The 6226-nt window shown below is 40.3% G+C and overlaps 1 pseudogene; it reads left to right on the forward strand.

The window, feature by feature from the left end:
- The first annotated feature begins 1235 nt into the window (after positions 1-1235).
- Positions 1236-1343, forward strand: LOC130832174 (U5 spliceosomal RNA; annotated as a pseudogene).
- The last annotated feature ends 4883 nt before the right edge of the window (positions 1344-6226 follow it).

Here is a 6226-nt window from a genome sequence, read left to right on the forward strand (position 1 = left end):
CACAAGGCAAATTCAAGTTTTGCTTTTTGGAACTTTCTGGACACCCCTCACCCCCACCCCCCGCCCATTGGTTGAATCCCCAGATGCAGAACCCATGGATACAGAGGGCTGACTATATATGATAAAGCAAGTACAGTAAAATTCTGCCATAAAATACAGGAGTTTGGGGTGTACAAGGATTCACTGCAAAATTCCTTCAAGAATGCTATATATTTGAGATTTTTCATAATAAAATGTTAGAAATACTAAAAAAAAAAAAAAAGTCAACAGCCAAAAGGCAGTCTTCTGAAGTGCTGGAAATACTCTATCTTGATCTGGGTGGTCGTTACATGCAGCATAGATGGGTAAAATTTTATCAAGCCGTACACTTTAAGATTCTGTATACCTTGCTAACTGCATTTATACCTCAAAAAATATTTTAAATAAACAGCAATCAGAATAGGACTTTAAAGTGTATATAATTAATATACTCAAAAAGATAACAGAGTATGCTATAACAACAACAACACAAAACCGAAAACAAAACCATGAATAAGCAGTTACAAAAAGAACATGCCATAAATCTTCAACACAGAAACTGTCCAATTTAAAAACTCAAAGGGCTAGAGAGCTGAGTAGACCCTGAGGAGTGGTCTAAGCTAAGAGAGTGAGCTAGAGAACCACCCCCCCCCCCCCCCAGACTATAGCACAGAGATGGGAAGTAAAAGAAAAGTGAAGAGATACAGAGGACAGGTCAAAGATGTGCCTAAATCCGATCACTTGGAGGAAGCTGCAGAGGGAAGGGAGCAAATGGAAGGAGGGACATTTCAAGAAATAACAGCTAAATGTGTCCTAGAACTAAAAGCCTAAAACCATTTTAAAAAATAATTTTTAATTACAGTTATTTAAAGTGGTCTACATGGATGGAAGGAAAGATACCACAATTTTATGAGTAGCTGTCTCCTAATTGTGCAATTTAAGTGATCCTTGTCCTTTTTCAAGTTTTCTAAAATAAACGTTACTTCTATGATGAGAAAAAGTAATAAAAGTTTACTTTTATAAAATAAATGCAGAAACCAAGAGACAAGAAAGGCTTTTTTAAAACTCCCCAACCTCTCTTTCCAATGGTTTCTACCCTAGGCTATTATAGTGAACCTGTTTCTGTAAGCAGTCACCACAAACCTGGGCACATCGTTGGGTCTCTTTAAATTTCTGCTTCTTTTAGGTCTTCATGATATATAAAAATTGCACTCAGGACACTTTGATTTCTCTTCATATCAAATAAATCTCTCACCTTTTACTAAAGATTTCCTTGGGGAGAAACAATTCTGAGACTCACAGACATAGAAAACAAACTGATTGTTACCAAAGGGGGAAGGGGGAGAGGGATAAATTAGGATACAAACTACTATACAGAAAATACATAAACAACAAGGTCCTACTGTGCAGCACAGAGAACTATATTCACTATCTTGTAATATACTACAACGGAAAATGATATGAAAAAGAATATATATATGTAAGCACTTTGTTGTACACCAGAAATGTAACACAACATTGTAAATCAACACAGCATTGTAAATCAACTATACTTCAGATAAGAAAGAAAGGGGAAAAAAAAAGCACTCGGTGAACTATATAGCATTGTACAAATCAAGGCATGTTATCACAGTCCTTCTAAGCTGGGAAACCCCAACCTCTGAGTCTGAGTCATCCACCACTTCCCTCATCCCTCACTCTCCAAATCCAATCCATTCCCTAGCCTGTCAGCAATTCCTTCCTTCCTTTCCCAAACTACTGCACTACGTAGTTATGCCCGGTCACACCTTGTGCCTGAACCACCACAACAGCCCCCTGGGTGATGCCCCACCTGTAACTTTTCCTCACCCCACCCAGTGCACTTTCCTCCTAAAACTCAGTCTTCATAAAATGCGTTCATCCTGTAACTACAATGCTGAAAATCAAAGTTCTCTGAAGTTTACAGGATGTACTTCAAACTCCCCAACCTGGACTTCAAGCCTTCCCTCCTACCCCTGGTCAACCTCCTCAACGTCTGTGGAACAAGCCAACAACCCCCATCCCATACACACCCCCATTCTTTACCCATCCAGGTCCCCCCAGTCTTCTTAGCCCAGGCCAAGCTCCTCCCTCCCTTCCTCCCTCTTCACCTCCTGATCAGTTCGGACCAAGTTCCTGCCTGCTTTCTGAACACCCGCTCCATCCCTCAGGCACCATCTTCACTTCTAGGTCAGAGGCTGCCCCAGTCCTTCCAGAGAGGACTATTTCTGCCCTGAGGGCAGGGCCTCCGGCTTGGCTCCTATATCTTCTGTGCTAGGCACTCAAATTAACCTACTAATCATTTTAGGCTGTAAAAAAAACTTTCTCTGCCTAAATGAATTTTATAGTAATTATTTCTTTGGTTTTCTTTAGCGTTTTAATATCTATATGTATATCATATATTTCTATATATTGTTTACCTATTAAACTTTAAATAAAAAGAATTATACTTTTAACTTCTAAGTTCTTTCTTTCAACATTGTTTTTGAGATTGATTTGTGTTGTACCATAAGCCATTCATTTTCAAAGCAGAAAAGCATGCCTTTGCGTAACACAACTTACTCATATATTATGTTGCTGAGGGATATTTGGGTTTTACCAAAAATTTTGCTATTAAAATCAGTGCTCCTATGAACATTCTTGTACATGTTTCAGTACACATATAAGTTTCTAGGATTGAAATTGCTAGGTCATAGGCTCACCTGTTTAACTCTACATGGTAATGACAATGGCTTTCCAAGTGGTTGAACTGATTTATAGTTTTACTTGCAGTGTTGAAGGATTCCTCAAAAATACTGTCAGGCTTTTAAACATTTGCCCACTTGGTGAGTGTGAAATGTTATTTCCTTGTGGTTTTAATTTGAATTTCCCCAATGAGGCTGACATCTTTTCACACATTGATTGGCCATTTGGTTTCCTCTTTAATAAGCTCCCTGTCCAAGTTTTGCCTGTTTTTCAACTTGGCTGTCTTTTTCTTATCTACTGTAGGAGGTCTCTGTATATTCTGAATACTAATTCTTTATTGGTATAACATGCTGCGAATATCTTCTTCCAGTTTATGGTCACCTTCCTTTTCACTCTCTTTTGATAAGCATTTCTTTATTTTAACTTAGCTGAATTTATCAGCCTTTTCCTTTATGGCAAGTGCTTTGTGTAACTTGTTTAATAAGTCCTTCCCTACAGAATCATGATGATATTTTTATTTCCTTTTAACAAAAAAGTGTTAAAATAAAAACTTCTAAAAGGAAGTTATATAAACAATCAATTAGCACATGAAAAAGTACTCCAAACTATTAGCCATCAAGGAAATGCAAATCAAAACCACAAGAAGATACCACTACACACCAACCAGAATGGTTAAAATTAAAAGACTGGTAACATCAAACCGTGGCAAGGACGTGGACCAACCAAACTTTTATTATGCACTGTTGGCAGGAATGTGAAGCTGTGTAACCCTGGAGAAATGTCAAGCAGTTTCTTAAAAAGCTAAGCATAATAGCTGTCCTATGACCCAGTAGTTCCACTTCTTGGTATTTACCCAAGAAAAATGAAAGCATATGCCCACATAAAAATCTATACTAGAATATTCATAGCAGCTGTATTCTTAATAGCCAAAAATTAAAAGCAGCCCTAGAATCCATCAACAAGAGGATAAGTGAACTGTGATCTAGTCACACAACAGAACACCACTCAGCAAGAAGAGCAACCTACTGACTCATGCCACATAGATGAATCTCAAACATACTACGCTACAAGAAAGAAGCCTTACACACAACATACATTCTTTAAGATTCTCTCTATATGAAGCCTAGAATGGGCAAAAATAATTTACAATGGGAAAAAAAATAAGAACCATGGTTGTTGGTGGGTGGGGGTAGGAATGGAGAAGGAGCACAGAGAACTTTCTGGGGTGATTGTACTATTCTGTATCCTGACACAGATTTGCATGACACGGGCATACTTATTTGTCATAAAGGGGTAGAGAGATATGGTAAAGCAAATAAAGTGTTAACTGCAGAATCTAGGTGGTAGGTATACATGGGATGATTCTTTCAACTTTGCTGCATGTTTGAAATTTTTCACAATAAAGTATTAGGGAAAAGACAAAAATATATTTTAAAAAGGAAGAGATTTTCTTTAAAAAAAAAAAAAAGCAGATAGGGACTTCCCTGGTGGTCCAGTGGTTAAGACTTCACCTTCCACTGCAGGGGGTGCAGGTTTGATCCCTGGTGGGGGAGCTAAGATCCCACATGCCTTGAGGCCAAAAAACCAAAACATAAAACAGAAGCAATATTGTAACAAATTCAATAAAGACTTTAAAAACGGTCCACCTTAAAAAAAAAAAAAAAAAAAACTTGGAAAAGATTATCAAAAAAAAAAAAAGAGGCAGATATATTTGAGCAAAGTTTGCCTTTGAAAAAGGTAACTGAAAGAAAAAGATCAATCCTTACTTGTACTGGTGCTTTGGAGTTTACAGAACACTTTCATACAGATTATTTTAAGCAATCCTCACCAAAACTCAGGTATTCTAGTCTCATTTTACGCTTGAGAAAACTTAGGATCAGAACTTGCCAAATGTCACACAGCCAGTACCACACGGTGCTGGACTTCAATGTTTTTCTGTTAACACCGCTGACTCCTCTACCTCTGCTCTTTCACGCACACCTCGCTGTGGAGCTGCTGTCAACTTCAAACATCTCAGGACCACACGGGCACTGCTGATGTGCCACCAGCCCCTCACGTGTCCCACGAGCAGAGTGACGGGCTAAAGCAGCTGCCGTACTTACCAGCAGGACATGAAAGGGAGATGCACGCAGACCGTGAATGAGCATGCACTTAACAGGTCGAAGGTGTATTTTCAGCCCACACAGAATAAAAGCACCGGCACAACACCACCCCCCCGCTGAGTTCTTTGAGGCCATCTCCCAAGTTTGGGGAAATCTGTCTACACAGATCAGCAAACTGCATGAGGCCTGCAGCTAAGAAACTGCAACATAAAACTTGTCAGAACAGCTCTCTGACAAGATATTCCACCACTCTTCTTACCAGCGCAGAACAAAAGTAGAACAGAAGGATTGGGCCCAGCAACACCGCTCAACCCTGACACGGCCAAAATGAGAAGCAAAAGCTTTACTAATCACTCTTCAGATTAATCACTGGCTTCAGGGTATTCTGACTTTTTGTTACAAAATATAACAACACACCCCAGTAATTTTGGTTAAATTACCACAGGAGAGAGAGACCCGTGGAATATGAATAAAAGCCCTTTCAGCCTTAGAGACTGGTGTATTTATCCAAACATTTATTTCATGTGCCAGGCACTTTTGGGAACTGTAATGAAACTAGGATACGGTCCTTGCCCTCAAGCAGCCTACAATCCATCAGGAGGCTCAAGAGAAAAATCTGAGCCCACAAGGGCTATAGGGAAAGGTCCCAAGAGCAGAGGAAAGAGAGTACAAAAGTATAGCCAGGGGCTCAAGAAAGATTTCAGCTGGGCCTGTCTGGGAAGATATGTATTTGCAGAACTGGGGGCAGAAAAGGGCAAGGAGTTGCACTCCAGGCTCGTTCCCACAGAGGTCCTGGCTAAGAAAGGCTACCTGCAGCCTGAGCAGAAGGGAGAGGAAAAAGTGCTACCAGCACATTGTAGAGAGTGAAGAGGACAGATTAGAGGGCCTCACAAACTGCCTGATGTGAGGAATTAACTGGGACAGGGCCAACCGTGGCTGTGACTTCCACAAACATGGGAACCTAAGGTAGGGCTGGAATCAATTTCCCCAGTAAGTCAAGACTTCACAAAATCTTATTAACGCAGATTCAGAATGCCTGCTTAAAACCCAGGTGGACCTGTGATGTCTGTCACCTAGCAGGTAGCCAGAGAATGGCAGATGTAATCCAGACAGGTAGTTCACAGAGCGAAAAGCCAGGATATAAATGCAAGGAACAATGGGTTTGAATCCCAGCTTGACTGTATGGCTTTGGGTGAGTTTCTAACCTCTGGTGCCTTATCTGCAAAAGGGAAATGACACCAGCTACCTCACAGGGTTGAAAAGAGCTAACATCTGTAAGGCACCCAGCACGGTGCCTACAACATAGACGGCATCAAGGAAAGGGGGAGATTACTCATATGAACAGTCTGCACTCTAAGAACTTCAGAGTCCGATGCCTCCTACCAACCGACTGGGTTGAGAAA

The sequence above is a fragment of the Hippopotamus amphibius genome, chromosome 11 (genome assembly GCF_030028045.1).
Source record: "Hippopotamus amphibius kiboko isolate mHipAmp2 chromosome 11, mHipAmp2.hap2, whole genome shotgun sequence".
Taxonomy (NCBI): Eukaryota; Metazoa; Chordata; class Mammalia; order Artiodactyla; family Hippopotamidae; genus Hippopotamus; species Hippopotamus amphibius.